Below are 24,221 nucleotides of genomic sequence, written 5' to 3'. Positions count from 1 at the left end.
AATCCCTATTTAGACTACCTCGGGGTGCCGGCAGGTATATTAACCTGCTGGCATGGCTGGTTGTAGCAACTTGTGCTCACCCATCTAACTGTGCCCCGGGACCGGTTGATCGGCCGGTCGATTCCGGGGCACCTTTGAGATGATGATGCTGTCACGTTGATAACTAGGGGAGAATCAAGAAATACCGCCCGACGTGAAAGAGTGTTTTTAAGATGGCCAGAATACCAGACCCAGGTTACACAGGTACAAGTGATCCATTCCCCTTTGATAACAGATTACTGTAAGGAAGACGAATGGATTGCAGCTTCTTCTTCCTCCCCGTATTGATTTGATGCTATCCCTTTGTTTGTGAACAGGACACAGCCTATTCAGGTGTAAGTGAGGCTGTGCTCAGCTCCTCCCTCCTATCCTGCCAGAGATGGCCCATTGGGATACACCTAAGCTCCCATTGTGTGTGCCTGTCTCGGAAGAATACACAAACTACACCCAGATGTTGTCAGAGACAGGCTATAGGTACCAAATGGTTAAAGCAAACAAATTCCAACTTTCTAAAAGCACCATTTTCAGAATTACAATTTGAAATCTGACTTCGATCAATCAATCATATCATTTGTAAAGTGCACTACTCACCCGTGAGGGTCTCAAGGTGCTGGGGTGGGGAACGCTGCTACTGCTCGAAAAGCAAAGTCTTGAAGAGTTTTCTCGAAAGTCAGCAGGTCTTGGGTCTGCTGTAGGTGGATGGAGAGGGTGTTCCAGGTCTTGGCGGCGAGGTGGGAGAACGATCTGCCGCCGGAGGTTGCTCTTCGGAAGCAGCGGACTGTGGCGAGGGGGAGGTTGGCGGAGGGGAGCTGGCGGGTGGGGCTGTAGAAGTTGAGTCATCTGTTGAGGTACGTTGGTCCGGTGTTGTGGAGTGCCTTATGTGCGTGGGTGAGGAGCTTGAAGGTTATCCTCTTGTTGATCGGGAGCCAGTGCAGGTCTCTCAGGTGGGGTGTGATGTGGCTGTGGCGAGGGATGTTGAGGATCAGGCGTGCAGAGGCGTTCTGGATGCGTTGGAGCAGTCTCAGGAGTTTGGCTGAGGCTCTGGCATAGAGGGTGTTTCGGTAGTCCAACCTGCTGTTGACGAGGGCCTGGGTGACCGTTTTTTCTCATTTCAGTGGGGATCCACTAGTAGATCATATGGCGCCTGCGGAGGGTGTTGAATCAGGAGAAGGAGACATCATTTACCTGTTTAGTCATGGAAAGGGAGGAGTCGAGGATGACCCCTAGGTTGTGTATGTGGTCGGTGGGTGTTGGGGCGGTTCCTAATGTGGTGGGCCACCAGGAGTCGTCCCAGGCTGAAAGAGTGGATCCGAAGATGAGGACCTCCGTCTTGTCCGAGTTCAGCTTCAGTCGGCTGTTCCTCATCTATTCAGCGACGGCCTCCATTCCTTCGTGAAGGTTTGTTTTGGCGGTGTGGGGGTTCTTGGTGAGGCAGAGGATCAGCTGGGTGTCATTGGCATAGGAGATGATGTTGAGGTCGTGCCAATGGGAGACGTGGGCGAGCAGTGCCATGTAGATGTTAAACAGAGTTGGGCTGAGGGATGAGACCTGAGGTACGCCGCAGATGATCTTGGTGGCTTCGGAGCGGAAGGGGGGAAGGCGGACGCTCTGGGTTCTGCCGGAGAGGAAGGAGGTGGTCCAGTCCAGGGCCTTCTCTTGGATTCCGGCGTTGTGGAGGCGTGTTCGTAGTGTGTGGTGGCAGACCGTGTCGAAGGCGGCTGACGTTGTCCAGCAGGGACTTGATGTCATCGGAGGTGGCGATGAGGGTAGTCTCGGTGCTGTGGTTGCTGCGGAACCTGGACTGGGAAGGGTCCAGGATGTTGTCCTCCTTGAGGTAGAGGGTCAGTTGTTCGTTGATGGAATTCTCAATTACTTTTGCCGGGAACGGGAGCAGGGAGATGGGCCGGAAGTTCTTGAGGTCCTTGGGGTCCGCCTTGCGTTTCTTGAGTAAGGCTTTGATCTCGGCGTGCTTCCAGCTCTCCGGGAAGGTTGCTGTCTTGAAGGAGGGGTTGACGACTTTCCAGAGAAGGGGCGCAATGGCTGTGCTGGATTTGTTGAAGATGTGGTGTGGGCATGGGTCTGACAGAGATCCGGAGTGGATGGTGTTCATGATCTCGATGGTGTCGTCGTCAGTGATGTTGGTCCTGGAGAGAAGGCGGTTGGTGCAGATTGTGGTTTTGGGGGCGGAGGTCTCAGTGGTTCTCAGGGCAGTCATGGTGTTGAAGCTGTTGTGGATGTCTGCGATCTTGTGGTGGAAGAAGGTGGCCAGCAAGTCGCACAGGTCTTGCGAGTGTGAGACCCCGTTGGTGTTGGAGCTGGGGTTGGAGAGTTCCTTCACGGTGTTGAAGAGCTCTTTGCTGTTGTGCACGTTGTTGTCTAGGCGGTATTTGAAGGAGGCCCTTTTGGCTGATCTGATGAGGTAATGGTGTCTGTGGGTGGCGTTCTTGTGGGCTGCGTGGCTGTCTGGTGTTTGTTCACGGAGCCAGATCTTCTCCAGCTTTTGGCAGGTTTGCTTAGAAGCCGGGAGGTCTTCAGTGAACCAGCTTTCTTTCTTGTCGGGCGAGGGTATTGGCGCAGTCGTTTGTCTGAGGTTGCGGGCGGTGGTGTCCGGGTCAGTGGGGTCAGCGGGAGGGCAATGGGCGGTTAGCTAGTCTTCTGTGACTTTGCTTCAGCAGCGGCGAGGCATCTGTTGGGTGCAGTGGTGCGTGGTGGGTTTTTTGAAGGTGAAGTGGATGCATCGATGGTCGGTCCAGTGGAGTTCGGTGGTGTGGTTTAAGGAGACGTGGGGACTTGCGCAAAATATGGTATCAAGAGTGTGACCAGTGGAGTGGGTGGGTTTTGTGACGAGTTGTCTGAGTTCGAGGTTGGCTAGGTTGTCGATCAGGGTGGTGGAGTTGGTGTTGTTGTTGTTCTCAAGGTGGAAGTTCAGGTCCCCAAGGAGGATGTAGTCCTTGGAGGCGAAGGCGTGTGTGCTGATGAAGTCGGCGATGGAGTCTCTGAACTGTGGTCAGGGTCCGGAGGTCTGTAGATGAGGGTTCCTCTGAGGGTGGTGTTGGGATCGGTGTGGATCTGGAAGTCCAGGTGTTTGGCAGTGCTGAGGGTGTCGTCAGTGTTGTTCGAGACTCTGAGAGTGTTCCTGTGGACGATGGCAATTCCACCTCCTGCTCCGTTGGTGCGGTCCCTGCGGGTGATCTTGTAGCCTTCCGGGACGGCTATGTCGGGTGCCGAGGCGGGGTTCAGCCAGGTCTCTGTCAGGAAGGCGACGTCTGGGGAGGTTGAGTCGAGTAGGTCTCAGAGTTCAACGGCGGGTTTGTGGGCGGAGCGGGTGTTGAGAAGGATGCATCTGAGGTGGTTGGGTTCTTTCCTGGTCGGCAGCATGGGGGGGCGGATGCTTGTGAAGCTGCAGTTCCGGCAGGTGAAATCTCCATAGGTGCGCTTCGGAGCGGCCAGGAAGCAGGTGTGTGATCATTCAGTGTTGCGTGCGTGGAGGGTTCTGGCATTGTAGCGGTGTCGGGTGTCGTGGCGTTCATGGGGTCCATGGGGCCTGGCCCTGGACATGGTCCAGGCGAAAACGAGCTTGCCTTCGGGGCACCAGTGGCGCACCCGCTGCACGCCCTCTGCGTGACCTCCATATGAGGGGATGTGGGAGGGAGGAGCATCTGGGAGGCAGGAGCAGGGTAACAAATAGGATTGCAGGGGGCGCAGTGGTGGGAAAAATGGGCAGACCGCGCGAGAACCGTGCATAGAAAGGGAAAAAAAGTTTAGGAAAGAAAACAAGTACAGGCACCGAGGAATAAAAACAAGTCTGGGCAAGAAAGCAAGTACAGGCACAGAGGAATAAAAACAAGTCTGGGCAAGAAAACAAGTTAGGCACAGGGGAAAAATTATAAGATTAGGCAAAAACAAAGCAGGCAGAGTCATGCAGCAGCGTGGGGAGCGACCTGCCTGCGAGCAGGGTCAGAGGTCTCACCATTAACTGTTGCGCGGCCTCCATATGAGGGGATGTGGGAGGGAGGAGCAGCTAGGAGGGGAGAGCGGGGCGGCGAATGGGATTGAAGGGGGGCAGGGCCACAGGGACGCAGCGGCGGGAACAATGGGTGGGGCCGTGGGAGAACAGGGCACAGGAAGGAATATAAAGTTTAGGCAAGAAAACAAGTACAGGCACAGAGGAATAAAAACAAGTCTGGCAAGAAAGCAAGTACAGGCACAGAGGAATAAAAACAAGTCTGGGCAAGAAAACAAGTACAGGCACAGAGTAATTAAAACAAGTCTGGGCAATAAAGCAAGTTAGGCACAGGGGAAAAATACAAGATTAGGCAAAAACAATGCAGCCAGAGCTGTGAAGCTGCGTGGGGAGCGACCTGCCTGCGAGCATAAATTTGGATTTTAAATTGAGGTTCCAGTGGCACCAAAATGTGAATCAAAAGGGAAGATTTGTGCCTTGCCAAATATTTATTTTGCTAGATCGACAGGACAGTGTAAACTGCACACAGAGGCTCTCCAATGGCAGACTTGAGACATGGTTAAAGGGCTTCATAAGAATGTGGCACAATCAGTGCTGCAGGCCCACTAGTAGCATTTAATTTACAGACCTTGGGTACATGTATTACCACTTTACCGAGTACCTATAGGTAAATTAAATATGCCAACTGGGGACAAACCAATATTACCATGTTTGGGGGAGAGAGATCACAAGCACTTTATTTAGCAGTGGTAAAGTCCTAATACCAGCAAAAACGAGGCCAGAAAAGTGGAGGAGGAAGGCAGAACATTGGGGGGAAGGCCACCCTAAGGCTGTCAGATCTAACAACCTCCCTCTGGTATATGGCAGGCTATATTCTAACTTTCACAGAACACAGTTTTAGTGTACAGGTTCACTTGTATATATTTGTCCTTTTTGTGTGCCATTTTATTTTAGGTTTCTGTTGTTGTTGTCCTAGATTGCCTATCAATGTATGGAACACATATTCACCAGCTGCTTCTGGGTTATAGTGACTTTTTGGAATGTTTTAGAGACTCACATTCATACCATAAACATGCACAAGGATATCCACTCAAGCTATGTATGTGAAACTAGTGCATGTGGTAGCACAATTATGGTAACAGAATATACAACTTCACTACACGTGATAATTTCTCAAGCGGTACTGCTGCTGACCTGCACATTTGTGTATCCAAATTATATTCGCAATACTCTAGTTATAACACGCTTTTAGGCTTCCTCCCAGTAACAGCATAATTAGAGAAAGGTTTGCCTAGGATCATAAGTATAGCAATCCTTTTCTTCCACCAAATGTAGGTATTTGTCCATCATCGTTCGGTAAACATGTCAAAAAAGAAATCTGACTTTTAGCATATGTGCTCATTTAGCTAGCACATGAACACAATCAAAATATCAGAATTAACAGAGTTAAAATAATTCATAAAGAATACTGCAAACCAAAAAATTATATTCTGGCAATATGTATCAGGTGCCCCAAAAAACACTCTCTCTGAGAGAAATCTATGTTTAGAACTTCTGCAGAAGATGACTGAGCACAAGTTAGCCTGAGGCATTATTTCTTCCAAGGAGAGATCAGGATGCCCAAGGTCACCTCTGCTGCTGTCCATCACAATTCAATCTCAATCATTGCCTCTGGAGGGCTCCCTGCACGACCAGGAACAGCGTTTTCTCGTTACATGCTGTGCCTCTCTCTAAAGGTCTTGTTGCTGCTGTCTGAGCACTTACCCTCTGCCTCACCTTTTTGAAGTACTCTTCCACAAAGAGCAAAATACGTCACTTGGGGAACCCAAGGTGAATGCTCCCAAAAGGTTCTTTTTTTGCATGAAAATCTGTGGCTTCATTTCCACGAGCTAACATTAGAGAATTTCATTATTTCAAGATAACAGCATGCGTCAAAATTCAGTTCCAAGGTCAGAGATGTTAATTTATTTTTTCAAATGCATTAACCAGTTAAAATTCGTGTTAAAACGCCTCATATTCTTGATGTATGAGTTTGACAGTTGTTCAGTTTTACTATTCTAAAATTAAAACATATGTAAGAGTATCATCAAATGCACTACTCAGCTGGTAAAATAACTATATATCGACCCGGAATCTGCATGCCGCAAGTTCGAATCATGTTGGATCGACTCACGGATTGATTTACATTCTCAAACGTTGTGTTAAATGCATGGTCAACAGTTGCTGCACATTTACATGTATGTGTACTAATATTACTCCACTAGCACTATTTCACATTCTTTTAAATGCAATTCACATAGGCTACAGATGTATTTCTAAACTATGCCGATCCTTTGTGTGTGGGTTTCACTCCTGAGAGTGCTGTAGCTCTGGTCTCGGAGCTCAACGTATTAGGTGCTAATGTGGGATGGTCAAGGGAGAGTGACTGAATAGGAAATGATTCGCAAAAAGTATTTGCAAATTGAGCACCAATTTTTGCAAATCAATTCAGACTTTTGCCAGCCAAGCTGGCAGTCATTTATAAAGCATTCGTAGGAAGCACCGTTACAGCCGTTACTCTCAATGCATCTCTCTATTTGGTGCAGGGCTCCGTCAACATGAAGGGGCTTTGCACCAAACAATATTCTCTTCTTTAAATCTAAAAAAAAAATCCTGAAGAAGTATTTTGTTGTTGAAACTAAAAGAGATAATGCCCCCCTCGCCTCGGGGTAAAATATTTAGTGTTCCTCAGTAAAAAAATGGCTATATGTACACTCATCCAAATTGGGTGGATGGACATATAGTTAAATCTCTGACAGCCCTTACTTTGTCAGGCCATCTGAGAACTTTGTAATATCCCTGTGGCAACCTTAAAGCCGCCCATATCAAAATATGGCGGGCGAACCACTGTGTTGGCAGGAAGGGAACTCTGCTGCTTTTGCAACGGAGATCCCTCTCCTCCAATGTAAGTAATTGGGTTATTGGTTGAGTGGCATGAAAGCCTGCTGAAGCAGCAGTCACAATCTTTATCAGGGTGAACCACAAAAAGTCACTAAATAAACCTGTGTTTAACCTTTTGGATCGGTCAGCCTTAACAAAGAAGCAATGGGTAAAGTATTTATTAGGGTGTGCGAAGAATTCTGCTATGCCAGCTGAATTAGCAAAGTTTTGCCCACTCCGCTCTCACGAGTTTAGAAAAACTCAGTGAACCGATTCAGAGCAGAGTTTTTTCTCTCCATGGCTTGCCAATGCTCAGTTGGTGAGTGAGAGAAATCTTGCACTAGACCACCTCCCAGCGAGATATCTGGATGCAGGTGGTTGCGGCAGGTCGCTACCGCTTGCTTTGAGAACGCTGCTGCTCACATTAGGGAAGCTGCCCCTCACGTTGAGCAAGCTGCCACTAGAGTAAAAAATATGCCCGAGCAGCAGTAAGAAGCAGTGCCCTGTGGTGCTCCACATGATGCTGTTGGTGCTGATTTTACAGAGTGGGATAAACTCCTGGCACTGAAAATCAGCACAAATAGCTTAATGTACTGTACTTCGCCGCTTACGGAACTCCACTTAGAGTTGTTGAGTTTTTTCAGCACCTCACAGAGTTCCTCATAATGTCACTCTGCGCACGGCACCCGGGCCTAGTATTTATGCAGCACAGAAACAGTAATTAAGTTAAAACATAACACAGCACAAGAAAAATCGCTGTAAGCGATTCCTGGCGCAGGTGTCAAAAGGTGTTGACGATAGCTGCAATTCAATGTCCTGCATCGAGATGTTTTGCACTGAATCAAGGTAGATGGAGCTGTCAACAGGAGCTTGCGAGGACTTGCATCAAGATGTAGCTGCTGAACCTGAGGAGTGTCAAGCTCGGCAGATTGTCAGCAGTGAGATCGGTCATGTTGGGTTAGTGCTTGTAAAGCTGCACATTAGAAGATGCAATGTGCAGTCCAGTGTTGAGGTACATCGAGAAGTGTCAAGCTGGGCCAGTGCGAGCATTGAGATGCAGCACGGTGAGTCGGTGCTTATGAGCTCGCCAAACTGGAGTTTGGATGTGCGGTCCGTTGTTGAGATGCGTCAGGTTGCATCAACGCAGAAAAGCCTGTTATGTCCCTCTTTCTCAGAATAGGAGGCCAGCTAACTAGTCCTTGGAGAAACCCTTGTGGTCCTGGGTTCACGTTGAGATTCAGTCCTTCTTATTCTCGCTGCAGGGCAACAGAGCAGATGGGCAGTCCTTCTTGCAACAGAGCAGTCCTTCTGAGTCTTTCAACAGGTCCAGAAGTGATCTGAAGAGTGGGTCTGATGGTCCCCTAGTTATACCCTGGACCCGCTTTGAAGTGGGAGAATTTCTAGAGTTTCCCCGTATAGAGGTATCTGGAATTTCCTGCCTCATTGCTCTAGTCCCAGTTAGTCTGTTGGCAAAATAGGGTAGCGTGAAGTCCTTTGTGTGTGATGAGCCAGTGCTTTTGAAGTGCAAGTATGTTAAATGACAGCACTGCCCTCTTATCAAGTCAGAGACGGCCCATCCTACCATCAACCAGGCCATCCTTTGTGATACTTACTTGGAGAAATAAACAAAGGCAAATAACAACTACTACATTAAGCAAATTCAGAACAAGTCTCCTGCCTATTTTACTTATGACTGTTTCATGGTCTTTGGAGTGTTAGTGACTTGAAACCCACATGGCATTTTAAATGAACCACCACTCACCTACCTAGTATGTGGCATGCTTCATCATTGGGTTCCCACCCTTGATGCCGAATACTCCTTAGAATGTGCTGCCACCCCCGATTTCAGCTGAGCTGGTTTTTTTGCGGGGTGATTGTGTGACTGAGTCGAGAATTTATTAGTGGGATTTTCAGTCAATGTTAAAAGCAATGACGGATAAGTGTGGGATAATTAGCTGGCCCCACTTATCCTAGGTGTGGCCTACATGTTTCAGCCACCTTCATGTGCCTCACAGTGTCAATTTGGCTTTCATTAGGACCAAATTCAAATGACTTGCATGTCTACTGTGGCATGCAAGAAAGGGGTGTCTATAGTAGGTACATACAAACCCCCTGAAGTTTTTCATGAAAATACCTCTTGTATAGAATCTTTTCATTTGCTGGTTTATCGCTCCCTAGGATACTGCGAGGGGTAGGGCCCTGTAGCCACACTTAAGTCAAGATGCCTCACCCTCTGTTACACCATTTACAGCCTCAGCAGTCCTGTATGTGCTACCAACAACACCTAGTCATGTTACCAAGGAACAGGCTGAGGGCACCAAATGATTAGGACAAGAAAATACCAACTTTCTAATGGTGTCATTTTTTGAATTGTGATGTAAAATCCGACTTTATCATTAAGGAGGTTTTTAAATTACAATTCCTCAGACACCAAACATGACTGAATGCTGCAGGGTAGGACATTTGTGCAGGCACGTTGATTCAACACAAAAATATGTGGAAAATGTGTTTTTTCAGCTAAATTTGAGGTTTGCCGGGGATTTTGGGTGGGAAAACATTAGTGGGTACACGCAAGCCATACCTCGATGGACTCCCCCGTGTGTCTAGTTTTCAGAAATGTGTGGGTTTAGTAGATTTCCCAAGAAGGCCGACAAGACTGGGGCCAAAAACCCAGGTGACTCCCCTTGCAAAATCAGGTTGTTTGTTGATAGGTCAGTTTGATGTCTCCTCAATACGTTTTGTGCCCTTGTCTATTGCAGGTACTTGAGCCACCCACATGAGTGAGGTACCATTGTTATCAAGAGACCTGGGGGAATGCTGAGGGGTAGGAAATTTGTGGATCTATGCAGATTCCAGAACTTTCCACCACAGAAATGTGAGGAAAATGTGTTTTTTGACAGATTTTGAGATTTGCAAGGGATTCTAGGTAACAGAACATGGTGAGAGCCAGACAAGTCACCCCATCCTGGATTGCCCTGGGTGTCTTTTTTTTTTTACATGTATAGAATTGCTAGTTTTCACAAGGTGCCAGCAGAGCTAGGGTTCAAAATCTACAGCTAGGAACTTTGCAAAAAAAGGGTCCGCTATCACTGTGAAAATGTGGTGTGGCCACGTTGCATTTTGGGCTGTTTCCTTTCACTGGCACTAGGCCTACCCACACAAGTGAGGTACCATTATTATTGAAAGACTCTGGGGAATGTGGGGTGGGTGGAATTTTGTGGATCTACGCAGATTCCAGAACTTCCCACCACAGAAATGTGAGGAAAATTTGTTTTTCTAACAGATTTTGAGATTTGCAAGGGATTCTGGGTAAAAGAACCTATTGAGAGTCAGACAAGTCACCTCACACTGGATTCTCCTGGGTGTCTAGCTTTCAAAAATATATAGGTTTCCATAGGTGCCAGTAGAGCTAGGGTACAAAATCTACAGCTGCGCACTTTGCAATAAAAGGGTCTATTTTCACTGTGAAAATGTGGTGTGTCTGCGTTGCGTTTTGGGCTGTTTTCTGTCGCTGGCACTAGGCCTACCCACACAACTGAGGTATAATTTTCTCGGAAGACCCTGGGGAATGTGGGCGGGTTGGATTTTATGGATCCACGCAGATTTCAGATCTGTCCACATCAGAAATTTGAAAATTGGAGGTTTGCAAGGGATTCTGGGTAACAAATCCTGGTAAGAGCCCGACAAGTCACCACATGCTGTATTCCCCTGGGTGTCTAGTTTTCAAAAATGTGTAGGTTTGCTAGGTTTCCCTAGGTGCCGGCAGAGCTAGGGCTCAAAATCTACAGCTAGGCACTTTGCAAAAAAAGGGCCAGTTTTCACTTTGAAAATGCAGTGTGTCCATGTTGCGTTTTGGGCCGTTTCCTGTCACGGGCACTAAGCCTACCAACAAACGTGACATACCACTTTTCTCTGAATACTTTGGGGAATGCAGGGTGGGTGGAATTTTGAGGATCCATGCAGATTCCAGAACTTTCCACCAAAGAAATTTGAGAAACATTTTTTTTTTTAAATGTTGAGGTTTGCAAGGGATTCTGGGTAACAGAACCTGGTGAAAGCCAGACAAGTGACCCCATACTGATTTCCCCTAAGTGTCTAGTTTTCAAATATGTCTAGGTTTGCTATGTTTCCCTTGGTGTAGTCAGAGCTAGGGTTCAAAATCTACAGCTAGGCACTAGGCCTACCCACACAAGTGAGGTACCGTTTTTCTCAATATACTTTGGGGAATGCGGTGTGGGTGGAATGTTGTGGAACCACACAGATTGCAGAACTTTCCACCACAAAATGTGAGGAACATCTGTTTTTTGTTTTTTTACAAATTTTGAGGTTTGAAAGAGATTCTGGATAACAGAACCTGGTGTAAGCCAGACATGTCACCCCATCCTGGATTCCCCTAGGTGTCTAGTTTACATAAATGTGTAGGTTCGCTAGGTTTCCATAGGTGCCGGCAGAGCTGAGGTTCAAATCTACAGCTAGGAAATTTGCAAATAAATGGTAGTTTTTACTGTGAAAATGTGGTGTGCCCACGTTGTGTTTTTGGGCCGTTTCAAGTCGTGGGCACTTGGACTACCCACACAAGTGTGGTATCATTTTTCTTGAAAGACCTTGGGTAATGCTAGGTGGGTGGAATTGTGTGGATCCACGCAGATTCCATAAATTTCCACCACAGAAATGTGAGGAAAATGAGCTTATTTTTGACAAAGTTTGAGGTTTGCAAGGGTTTCTGGGTAACAGAACCTGGTGAGAACCAGACAAGTGACCCTATCCAGTCACCCCATCCTGGATTCCCCTGGGTGTCTAGTTTCCAAAAATGTATAGGTTAGCTAGGTTTTCCTATGTGCTGGCAGAGCTAGGGTTCAAAATCTATAGCAAGGCACTTGGCAAAAAACGGGTCAGTTTTCACTGTAAAAATAAAGTGTTTCCACATCGGGTTTTGGGCTGTTTCCTGTCACGGGCACTGGGCCTACCCACTCAAGTGAGGTACCATTTTTATCGAGAGACTTAGGGTAACACAGAATTGTAGAGCAACTGCTATTACCTTTTGACTTTCAATGCATTTCTGCGTTCCAAATGAAAGACAATTTGTATAAAAGAAGTCACTTTGAAATATGTCCTATAATTCTCATGCTAGTACTCATAATTTTGGAAATGTGCAAGTAGCTACTGTTTCTTAACTCTATATTTTGTTCCAATTTCAGAAATACATAGGTGTCTTTCATCCCGATTTTTCACTGTTTATATTTTCCCAAATTAATTGCTATATACCCTGTACATAATAAAAAAACCTTTGCAAGATGCTAATCAGTTATTGGCTCTGGGTTAGTTGGGTTCTTGGTGAACCTACACGTCCCATATATCCCCACAACCAGAACAATCCAGCGGATGCAACGGTATATTGGTTTCAAACATCTGTCATAAGTAGAAGAAGTTACAAGTGTAAACGTTGGCACAAATGGATGCTTTTTTCAAATCATTTTCAATTTTTCCTATTTTCAACTGTTATTTTCTATAAAGAACTCTTGAAGTCTCAACACAAATGACCATGTACTGAATTAAGAAATGTGTCTAAAATTATAAAATGTATAGCTTTCTGTAATCCATTATTGATTTCATACCCATTTCTACCATTAACTGGAAGAAGGTTGAAAGCACAAAAAACAGCAAAAATAGGCTATGTCCCAGTAAATTGCCAAAACTGTGTAAAAAATGTTGGTTTTTTGACACAAGTTTGTCAGTCCCTGAAAGCTGGGAAAATGGTGATTTTAGCCCCACAAACCCTTTGTTGATACCATTTGTAGGTGAAAAAAAAGAGATTGCAGCTGTACTTTGGCTAATTTCTGGGTCCCCTCCAAGGGAATCCACAAAGCCTGGGTACCTTTAGAATCCCCATGATGTTGGAAGAAGAGGACGCCAATTTGGCATGGATACCTTATTTGTTCTAAAAGTTACAGGGGCCTAAGCATGAACTACCCCAAATAGCCCCAAAAAATGCTTAGAACAGGGGTGGGGGAGGACGGGAGGCCTGGCAGTGAAGTAGTTAAAAAAAATCTTTTTTTTAAAGTTTCACTAAATAATGGATGTGGTGAGGATGGTGTGGGGCCAAGGCAGGCTTCAACCTCCTTACAGACTGAATGTCTGCTACCCACTTGCCATCACAGCGGTCCATCAAAGCCACGCTGTTCTGTTGCCTATAGTCTCCAAAGGACCACTGCCAACTCTCCTTGAAAACAATTTCAAGATTGCCTTTGGACCGTCCCGCATTTTGTATCATTTACCACCTTAACTTGTGAGTCTGTAACTTGTCAATGTTTTGCAACAGAATTACGGTCCCAAAACAGTGATACATCAGGGTCATTTAGTGATGAATAAAAACTTTTCTGAATTGATAAATCGGTTTAGTACATTTAAAAGAGGGTTTTAGCATTCACAAACCCTCTGATTTTCCAACTAAGAGGGTTTTTGAATGAGGCCCTAGGTCAGTTGCAATTCACAAAAGTGAAACCTACACCTACTCCACTAAATATACAACCTAAATAGGGCAAAATCTACTTAAGCCAAGCCTTGGAGTAAGTCACACCATACCTGAGTATGCACAGGCACTGCATGGGTATTACATAGAAATCATTGACGGCAAGGAATAACATTACCAGCCCAAAGACCTACACCTAAATGTCATAAATAAACGAAATGGTCAAATAACTTGATAAATTGCAGCACTCATAAAAGTCGCATTGTAAATCAAAATGTTAAAAATGAAAGAAATAGGAATAATATAAAAAATGGTGAGCTAACGTAAGACATTATTATTGAAAATTGTAAAAACTAAAATATCACAGATACATATTCTTAGATAATACCGGATTGGCACATTTCTAATACATTTCTAAAAACATATGCCTTATTGCACATCTAAAAGGATCCCACACATTTTCAAAGGCACGTCAAAATACACCGGGCCTCATTTATGAGAAGTGACTCATCTCTGCGTGAAAGCAGTGATGCATCACTTCTCAGTGCGCCCTCCTTGCGACATGATTTATGAGTCATATTTACTGTATGACGCATCATGTCGCAAGGAGTTACAGATACATCAGTATTTCTGACATATCTGTATGGCGCAAAAGTGACGCATTGCCGGAGTGTGTCACAAAAGTGACGCAACTCCAGCAATGTGGTCTTTTACATGGGGCAAGCCCAATGTGAAAGTGCTGCATCAGTCTTACGCCTGCTGTGAGGCAGGCGTAAGATATTGACGCATTTGCATTCTAGAAGTGGCGCAGTGAAATCTTTGTAGATTTCACTGCGTCACTTCTATGACACTTTCTTGCGTCAGAACGCCCCTCCCTGCACACATTATACCTGGCGCAGTTAAGACACAATGTATTTGTGCAAAACCTGAAACAGTAAAACAGTGAAAACACCACCCAAAAAGATACAACACCTGGTTACAAAAATAGAGGTTACTTTAAACAAGATAAAAATGACAAAAATCAATAAGTATAACCGGGCTCATGAATTTTTAAAGAATAAACTGAAATGTAGTGCTTAAAAACATGATCAGGTTAGACCGGATCAAATCCAAATGTTCAGGCCGATCATGATGGAGCACTGGTCGGATACAGGGACCAGTCTTGGCCCCTAAAAAGAATCTTGTTTGCTTTGATAGTGATGGAAGGAGCAGAGGAAGTGATGCCTCATCGTTGATCATTGGGATGGAGGCAATGTGTCGGCTCTGAACTGGGCAAAGTTGGAGATGTGTTGGAGATGGAGGCAATGCGCTGCGCTGTAGGCGATGTTATGCACTTGATCCTCGCAGCACTGGCGATCCAGTGGTGTCGATGGAGATATGATGGGCTCGATCCTCGCAGGCAGCAGTGATGCGTTGATGGAGATGTTATGCACTTGGACCAAGCAGCAATGGCAATGTGTCAACGTCTATGGAGATGCGCCAGTCCAAGCGGTGAAATAGCATTGATTTGTTTAATTCAGCTGGAGCAGCAGTTTAAACCCAGTTTTAAGGGTCCAGGACTGTATTGGGAGAATTCTGCAGGGCAAGACTCTCAATTGACAGTAGTAAAAAACAAAAGTAAGTGTTTTTCTCTACCAGGACATGTAAAACGTAAACGTATATATCCTACTTTGTAGATGCACTGCACCCTGCCCTTTGACTGTCCAGGACCTACCTTAGGGTGACTTATATGTATTAAAAAGGAAGGTTTGTGTCTGCCAAGAGGGTTAACTTGCCAGGATACTATGTCAGTTTAAAACTGAGCACAGAGACTCTCCTGTGTCACCCTGATACATGTTTAAAGGCTAATTACGTGGGTGTTACAATCACTGTTGCAAGCACACTAGTATCTGTAACTGTTATCATGTTTTAAGCAGAAAACACATCTACAAAAACATTGGTCATTAGTGGCAAAGTATCCAGAGTCTTAAAGCCAGCAAAAACTAAGTCAAAAACAGAAGGGCTAAAGGCAGAAAGCCAGGGGAAACCATGCCATGGATACCAGGTCTAACACCTCTATTCCTACCGTATTTAAATGTTAGTCATGCTGTGTAGTAGCTTTAACATGCACCAAAATAACCATAATTCCAAATTTCAAATGGAATCAAAGATGTCTTAATCTTTCATTTTTCTGATGTTAGTGAATGGCTAAGGCCAAGATCACTTAGACATTGTTTGTACACCTTTAAACTCCAGGGATTTTCTCTTTAATTTAGATTACTTTTCTGGAAAACTGGGGCACAGATCTTACCTTGAGTAGCCTTCTACCGTCAGCAAAAAAAACATCCATTTCTAATTTAGATCACAACTGAAACCATGTGCAATGTCCTTGCATGTGAATGATTTAGTTGAATGGCAGCTACCTGTTAATAAAGCCCTGTAGGTAGCTTAGCAAGAAATGAATCCTCCTGATCACTGTCTATCAAGGGTATATGCACAGACCACTAACAAAATGCTCAGTGAGTTAGTCTACAAATGCACCGCATTTACTCTCCAAACTGTCAGTACACAGTTAAAATAACATGAAGCTGATGATTATTCCCATTTTGCCCATCACAGCTACTCATCTCTTACATGGAATGCTCTATGTATCCGTACTGGACATCCCTATTTGACATTACTTCAGTCTATGAGACCACACAGACTTAAACCTGTGAATAGGGTACATGATATATGTCTTTGCAGACTGAAGTAATACCAAATACAGTGGCATGCTGTGGGGCTGTTGCAGGCTGCTAAAATGGACCCTGCTGCTTGCTAACTTGATACTAAAATACAGCCATAAGTGGAGATTAAGGGCCACTAAAGCCCATTGGATACAGTATTACTGCACCCGCTGCAAAATGTAAACCTATGCCCCTGGACTAATGGGAGAATTACAGCAAGGCTGCAGGGGATCCATTAAGTATATTCAGGTTAGGTGCATCCTGAAGACAGAAAAGCAATCTTTTTGGTCATAGACAGATGCCATTGCACATACTTAAACCAGATTTCACATACTCCACTGTCTTTATCTTGTAGAGCAGAGGTACATCTAATATTCCTATGAGGCTAACTCCTCAGTCATTTGACAATTATGATGAGTGTCATTCATCTAGGTGATGATAAAAATTATTCTTTAAATGTCAGGGGACAACCTAGCTTTAAGTGCTTGCTGTATAGGTCGTCATTCCTATTAATTGTCCTTTGATAAAATATTCTAGACACTCATTTGAAAAATATGTTTTGGCTGGTTTGTTTAATCATACACATGCAGACTTCTGTAGGAAATATGGGCCCGATTTATAGGTTGACAGAGAAGGTACTCCACAACAACCTCATTGGAGTACCCTCTCTGCCAAACTGAAGGGCCTCCCACCTCATTCAGAGTTGGGGGACCTTAAGTATATTGACGAGAGAGACTACTCCTTCTCTGCTACAGGCATATACCTCAATTGGTCTGAAAGAGTAAAGCCCGTCTGACTTTTTGCCACTGTTTCCCCCAGTGGTGTAATTTAACTTGATTGGCCATCCTGCAAAGTGCACGTTGGATCCCCCCTCTCTGGCCCACCACCTAGCACTCTTGAAGAGGGGGCCCCCTGGAGCTTGGGGCCCCCAACATTGCGGGACTGAGCGGGCTTATGTTACATCACAGGCCTGCCCACCCTCATTGGATTGGACATATTAATGGCATGTTTTCACTGTCCGTCACCACCAGGTAAACCCTGACGGTAAGAGACAGTGAAACCTGTTAAATGGCCCCTACATCATAGGTGAAAACTCCCATGGGAAGAGGGTCATTTATTTTTTACTTTCAAAAACGCAATTTGATATTTCGTTTTTGAAAATAAAAAGTTTGAGGCACAGCTCTATCATTTTGAGGGAGTTGTCTGTCAAACTTGTAATGCATTTACAGGAAGTGCTGGGCAAGCACAAGTCTCCAAATGTGATGGGTGGAGTACCCCTGTCAAGGCAGGAGTAAAGTACTCCACCATGGTAACAGTGCGTACTCCATCTGCCAAAGTATAAAACAGGCCCTATGCATTCATTTATCAACATTGATAAAGCTGGCTCTATATACTGTTCCAAAATAAGATAAGGTGTGCACTGTGTCCAGGAAGTCCCTAGATGTATAGCTGAGGTAAAAATAGTTAAGTACTAACAGCTCTATTTGTGGTAGTGTGGGAGGGCAGTTAGGCTTATCCAGAGGGTGTGTTTAGCGCCAAGAAACCGCTGGTGTACGTTGCGCTTTACAAGAACTTTCAAACTCAAACTCAAACTCAGCATTTATTGTATTCACTCAATCAACATTGATGGCACACACTCAGAGACAGAATCCAGACCAATTGGGTATTAAAAATTTATAATTTTGATTTATTTCTAGAACCAAGCAGGACTTATATACTTTTAATTGTAAACCTCTACATAAAAATGTAATTGAGAATAGATTTGCAGTTATTACAGGTTTGTATAATTTTAAAATGCAGTTTGAATTACACAGTAATTACATTCAGAAAACGTTGTAGTTACTTTTGGATTACTTTGTGTACAGGGGGTGGTATACCTAGATACTACATCTAGGGTTCTTACAATACACAGTAAGTAAGATTTTTTATACTTTTCAGTTTAGTTCTCTTTTCTACTTAAAAACATCAACACTTAGAACATTTTAGGGCCAAAATCTCCTAACATTGGTTTCTATGGGGGACAAATTGTTAGCGGCTTCTCAGGTAGTACACGACTAACAAGACTGAGTTTTGGGACTTAGGACCAAGGTTCTCCAAGGTCTAGATGGTCACTTCAATTGCGCCACAAGCATCTCTGGGGCTGCAGTGTGCAGAGTGCTGGGCTCAATGTTCGCCAATGGAGCTAAGGTGACCTTTGGTTAGGGACTGCTGATGAGCCGGCTACTTGGTGTAGGAGCAAAGCTCCTGGGGATAAAGTCATCTCTTCAGGGGCCAAAGACCAGAACAAGTGCTGCACCACCAGAGGCACTGGGGAGGCCGGGTACCAATAAGACGTCTTTTCAATGCTGAACTTCGGTTCAGTGAAGTTGCTGTAGGCTTGGGCAGGGAGACTTCCTGAAGGTGACCACTGACTGGAGAAGTAAGGTGGGATCTTGGGGGATGCCTGGACACCATTGGTTGGGCCAGCCAAGGCCGTGGGGTGTTGAATGCAGTGGTGTCTTCTTGCGTCGGCTTTCCTTACCAGTTCCGGTTGCTGTTGGGGGGGTCTCTTCAGACTGAGGCTGCTGGCGTCATCTTGAAGCTTGAGGGAGGTGGGGGATCACTTGATCTCAGGCCAGGACCACCGGGGAGACCTTCTTGTGTTGTTGGGCCACTCGAACTCAGGCCATGGGCATCAGGTGCTGAATGGTGCAGAATCAAGGAGTCACCTGAATCCGGATTCTAGTCTTGGAATTTTTCAAGAGCAGATCCCGTGCTCACGGGCCACAGAGTCTGAAAGGTGAATGCAGGACAGGTTCTCCAGGCTCGGTGGGGCTGCTGGACTTGCCGGGTTCTTAAATGTAAAAAACACAATTGATGGACAGAATGCAGAACAATGTCTTACATTCACCCCAGTACAAAGATCTGGGCCTAAATCCATCGTTTTTTTGCACTCCACACCACCCTAGGTCAGACAATGGCTATATGCAAATCAGCCTTGACCCTGTGCCTCATGGGAACAGTCCAGCCCGAACTACCAAGCCATGTCTTTCCTAGACCGGAATGAAGCATCCAAGGACCAGTTTCTGGCTATCAGCCTTCCTCTTCTTCTGGTGGTGTAGAGTGCAAAAAAACGATGGATTTAGGCCCAGATCTTTGTACTATGGTGAATGTAAGACATTGTTCTGCATTTTGTCCATCAACTGTGTTTTTTGCAATTCTCACCCCGAGTGGGCTGGGTATGCTCAGACGTGAGTCCCAGGCTCTCCACATCACTGGAGTCAAGCTATCCAGGCTTAAGAAGGCTGATAACCAGAAACCGGTCTTGGATGCTTGATTCTGGTCTAGGAAAGACATGGCTTGGCAGTTTGGGCTGGACTGTTCCCATGAGGCACAGGGTCAAGGCTGATTTGCATATAGCCATTGTCTGACCTAGGGTGGTGTGGAAAGCAAAAAAAGGATGGATTTAGACCCAGATCTTTGTACTGGGGTGAATGTAAGACATGGTTCTGCATTCTGTCCATCAACTGTGTCTTTTGCAGGGTTCTTAAATGTAGGCAGGTTAGAGTCTGGAAAGGCCAGTAGGGCTGGGGACAACGCAGTAGGTGAACTCTTCTTCCCGACTCAGCACAGCTCTTCGGTCCTTCATCTTTTTTCCTCGAATCTGAGGAGGCAAGGTTCAGGGTTGCCTCTAAATACTAGATTTAGGTCGTTCAAAGGGTTGTGCAGGTCAGGACCAATGTGTCCCTTCTTTGGGATGGATAAACCCCCTATTAAGCCACCCTACGGTGGTGGAGGGCATGAGCCTCTTCCTTATGTGATGGGTCCCTTCATCTTCAAGATGGAGGTGCTGAAATGTGTGCTTCACTTTGACTATCCCACTTGAGGAGTGGGGATGGCAAAGATGGGCACACCATTTCTCATAGCATTGTTTCCCTGCCGATTTTCCTGCCCAAACGTAGGGCCAGAACCAATGAGAGCCAGTTGCTGGGGAAGTAAAAGGTAGGGAAAGCTCACAAAGGCATTATGACTTTACAGCTTCCCCTTCATGGGCCCAGCCCATCCTGGGGGTGGAGGAATGACACCTCTGCCCAGGATGGGCTTTGTTTCTGGACCCGGAGAGTGGAGGTTCTCTACCCAGGTGTCCAGAAACCTGTCTTGGTGTAGCAAATGGTGGGCCGCCATTCAGGAAAATGCCCTCTGTGTGCATACCACTGACCTTTGTCTGATACAACTGGCATCAGTGTGGGTTTAATGTGTTGAGAAGTTTGCTACCAAACTTTCCAGGTTTTAGTAAAGCGATTATGGAGCTGTGGAGTTTGTAATGGCCAACTCCCAGGCTCTTTATGGCTTTACTAAACTTACAATGCCCAAGAATGGACTTAGACACCATAGGTGTACATGGATCCTGCCACTGTACCTTTCACCTGAGGGCTAGTACACCCTGCTAGAGGGGAGGCTAGCCTGGGCCTGAGGCAGTGAGATGCAGGCATGGCACACAGGGATGTGTGCCATGTTGAAGCTTTACTTTTCTCTGCACCAAAGCACGCAGCCGTCAATGGCAGTGTGTAGGTGTTAAGGTACAGGGCATCTAAGGGTAGCAACATAGGTGCTGCAGCCCTTATAGGTCTTCTCTGGTCACAGTGTCCTTGGTACCCATGGTACCTTTTACAAGGGGCTTACATGTGGCTAGAGATGTGCCAATTGTGGGTACAAAGGTACAGTTTTAGGAAGAACACAGGCCATGGGAACCTGATTGGCAGGGACCCAGGGCACATCAAGTCTGGTTGCATCAGAGGCTAGGCAAAAACTGGGAGGTAACCATACAAAACAGAGCACTTTCCCACATTGATCATAAGAGAATTTCTGATAATAAGGACTGTTTGACACTACCAAGCGAGCAAAACATTAGGGGTGTGTCAAACTGCACATTTCTTTTTTTTGGAAAATTATATAATTAGGTAGAAAGGAGGTTTGTAGAAAAGAGGCTTGCCATTTTCACGTGTGAAATGTTTGCACTCATTCCTCGAGGAGAAAAGTAATTCAAGATTTAAGCAAGAATTCCTGGTTATCAAAATAAAAGTGACCATATTAGTGAATAACAAAGATAAAAGTGTGGCCCACATTTGCAAATCAGGTCAGTTTTTACTTTGCAAATACATGCTGTCTACGTTTATCACAAGGTAGGGGAGACTGTGTGCATTTGTGCTTGCTGCACATATTGTTAGTTGTTATATCCGGCAAATCAACAGTAACTACTGGCCCACTAAAACATAAAACGGGTCCATAGTGGAAAACTGCTCGTACACTGAGTTGTCAGGCTAGCCCTCCTGGCACTGCCAGATGGCCCTTCAGGCCAGTTTGACCCTGCTGGCAAGAGACTGATTTGAGGAGAAAGTGTCTCTCATAGTAAGACATTGCCTCCTCAAAACAAACCTCCTTTGAGGAGAAAAAGACACAACATTATAGTAAGTGAAATTTCGCATATTTCTGTTAGTCTTACCTAAAGCAAAATGTAAAAGTGTTACACATTTTGCTAGCACAATTACATTTTAGCCAGTCCTATAAACATGCCTTTTAATCAGCTTTAAGGATTAAGATCGCGACCGACGATGTGTACAGTTGTATCATTCTCCCCCATTTTTCCTTTGACTCTGCCCCTATCTTTTTTCATAGACAAGAATTTGTGTGCCACTAATCCTGAGGGACCTTTCAAACCGCTTTTAGTGTACTGTGAGAGGGGATACCCTTACTGTGTTCCTTGACTTCATCTGAGCAAGTCATGGTTGATGGCAACATACTGATATTTTATCATGTGCAGAGTTTCACCCAGTGGAGCTGACTTGACAGAATGGTTCCATACATTATGAGCACAATTTTTGCAACATGTGTGTATAATAAACGCCTTATGTTTGGTCTCTAGAGATCTCAAACAACTAAGGGACGTTTCTCTATATATGAAAGGAAGTTGCAAGACAGAGGATGGACGCAGCTCATAGGGAACAACTACAAGCCCCAATTATGTTTTCTTTGGGTTCTTTATTACCAGGACTGTCTGGAGGGACTACAAAATGTTTCGCTGCCGGAGGGACCACATCTAAGGCGTACTTCTTCAACTCCATGTAGGCTATAACCACGGTACTCTAGGGAGAGAAACTTGAAAGTCTCTTCTCTAATGAAGGAAAATATGCCCAGCTTATCTGGCTAGGTCCTTTGAGTCTGGAGGATGCACTGACACACTCAGTCAATGCACCACCTTTTATTGTTTTCTACCCTTCATTAGCCCTGCTGCTGTTCGCCTAGTGGCGCACAGAATATGCCTGTCAACTAGCTAGACATTAAAGAAGCTCCTAGGGTTTTGGGCATCAGACAGAGGTCTACTCACATTAACGTGGAGATTGATCCAGAGGATCGATCTGAATGAGAGCTTTTTGGACCTCTAAGTAGTGAGAAGTCATCTATTTAGGGGTACAGAACTGCTAACCCTAAACCCGGATTGGAGTATCACTATCCAGGATCACAATTATACGCACTTCAGCGTTTAGAACACTGTCCCTTTTTAGGTAGAGCCCTGAGCCAGCGCGCAAGCGCTGCAGTGGCGTTGATCTGGGGCAGTTAGTTATGGGAGAGAAGCCACGCCCACTCCCCCACCCATCTTTTTTATTGGCTTGTGTCTTTCTCCTTTACTAAATGCTGCCTTCCATTGGTTTATATTTTTAAAGCTAACAAAGGTCCTAAGCTTTTATAGATGCCACGCGAAATAGTAAGCACATGCTTTGAATAGCAACTGTGTGTCTTTATCCTCCAGTGTCCAGCCGGACAAGGAGGTGTTTATTTCAAAGGATTAGTGAGTATCTACAGAATTTAGAAGTGGAGCAAGCCACAAATCAATAACTGGGCACAAGCCTGTACCAAGTCAAGGAGAAAAACAATACATGGGGAGAAAGAGTAACAGGCAAACAGGTTGGAGAAAAACGGTGGCTTACAGTACAGTGAAATCTTAGGTAAGCTCTAAGCAACAGTGACTGCAACACATGTTACAAAAATGAAAAGGAAGCAGTACTGTACAAACAGTCGACGTAACGTTTCGATCCCTGTCTCCAAAATTAAATTGTGATCATCTTCAGGACTACAATTAACAATTTTGCCTGATTGTGTTTATACAAGCCCAGGCACTAGATTGTAGTGCAGTCACGACGGTGTGGATTCAGGCAGGGGGAGGCATCAATCCATCTAGGACGCCAAGCGATTAGCGTTGGGCGGCCTCCCGGTTCAGCGGGGAAATTTCAAGGTTTTCCCGTCCAGATACTGCGGTGTGACCTTAGCAGTAGTACATTTACTGCCAGCTTCGTGGGCTTTTTAGTGGCCGCGCGCAATGGGGCGAGCCTGTTCCTTGCGGTCCGCAATGTGATCGCTGTGGGACGGCGAGTGGATCCCGTCTGGTGAGCGTGGTTGACATCGAGTCATTTCACGTGTGTCTTATTTAAAGAATTGACTGAAATAATATCAGTATTGGGTTTTTGTTGTTGTTTATGATTATTTGACTCAACCTTACTGACTAAGGGCCAAAACCCTCTATTGTTAGTTGGTCATTTGTATCCTTGCAACGTTACTAGCCCCTTTACTTTGAGTACTATTTTCTCCCACTGGCTTCTCCCCCCTCCTGCAGTCCGTGCCATCTTGCACCCCCAGTACTCTCACGTTGTTCGTGCCTTCACACCCCCCTGTCGCCCGCCTGTTTGCAATGCTATAGGTCTTGCGTAAATGCGAGTCCAATTGCATTGCAAATGCTTGCTTTGTAAAGCCCACCACTCGTGGTGCCCCAGGTCTGCTCTGCATCGGTGCACAGGAGAGTGTCCAGAGCAGGGCAGTAGGTGAGAGTTGTGGAGGCCTCAGCAGATAGCTTATGGCAGCCATTGAAACTCTTGTCACAGAGAGATCAAGGAGCCGCTAGGCAGGCACGAGGGGTAAGGATGGGACCCGCCACTGTACCCCAATGACGATATCCCATCTCACACCCTAGCTCCTCCAAGGTCTGTTGGCTACATTTTTAGCCCATGCCCTGAATTCCTTTCCCGGACACGCATTTACCACTCTGAGGTGGTAACTATCGCTGCTCCGGCCCTGTTATGATGTTAGCATACTA

Source organism: Lissotriton vulgaris, chromosome 5 (genome assembly GCF_964263255.1).
Source record: "Lissotriton vulgaris chromosome 5, aLisVul1.2, whole genome shotgun sequence".
Lineage (NCBI taxonomy): Eukaryota > Metazoa > Chordata > Amphibia > Caudata > Salamandridae > Lissotriton > Lissotriton vulgaris.
Note: the sequence above shows the minus strand (reverse complement) of the source record.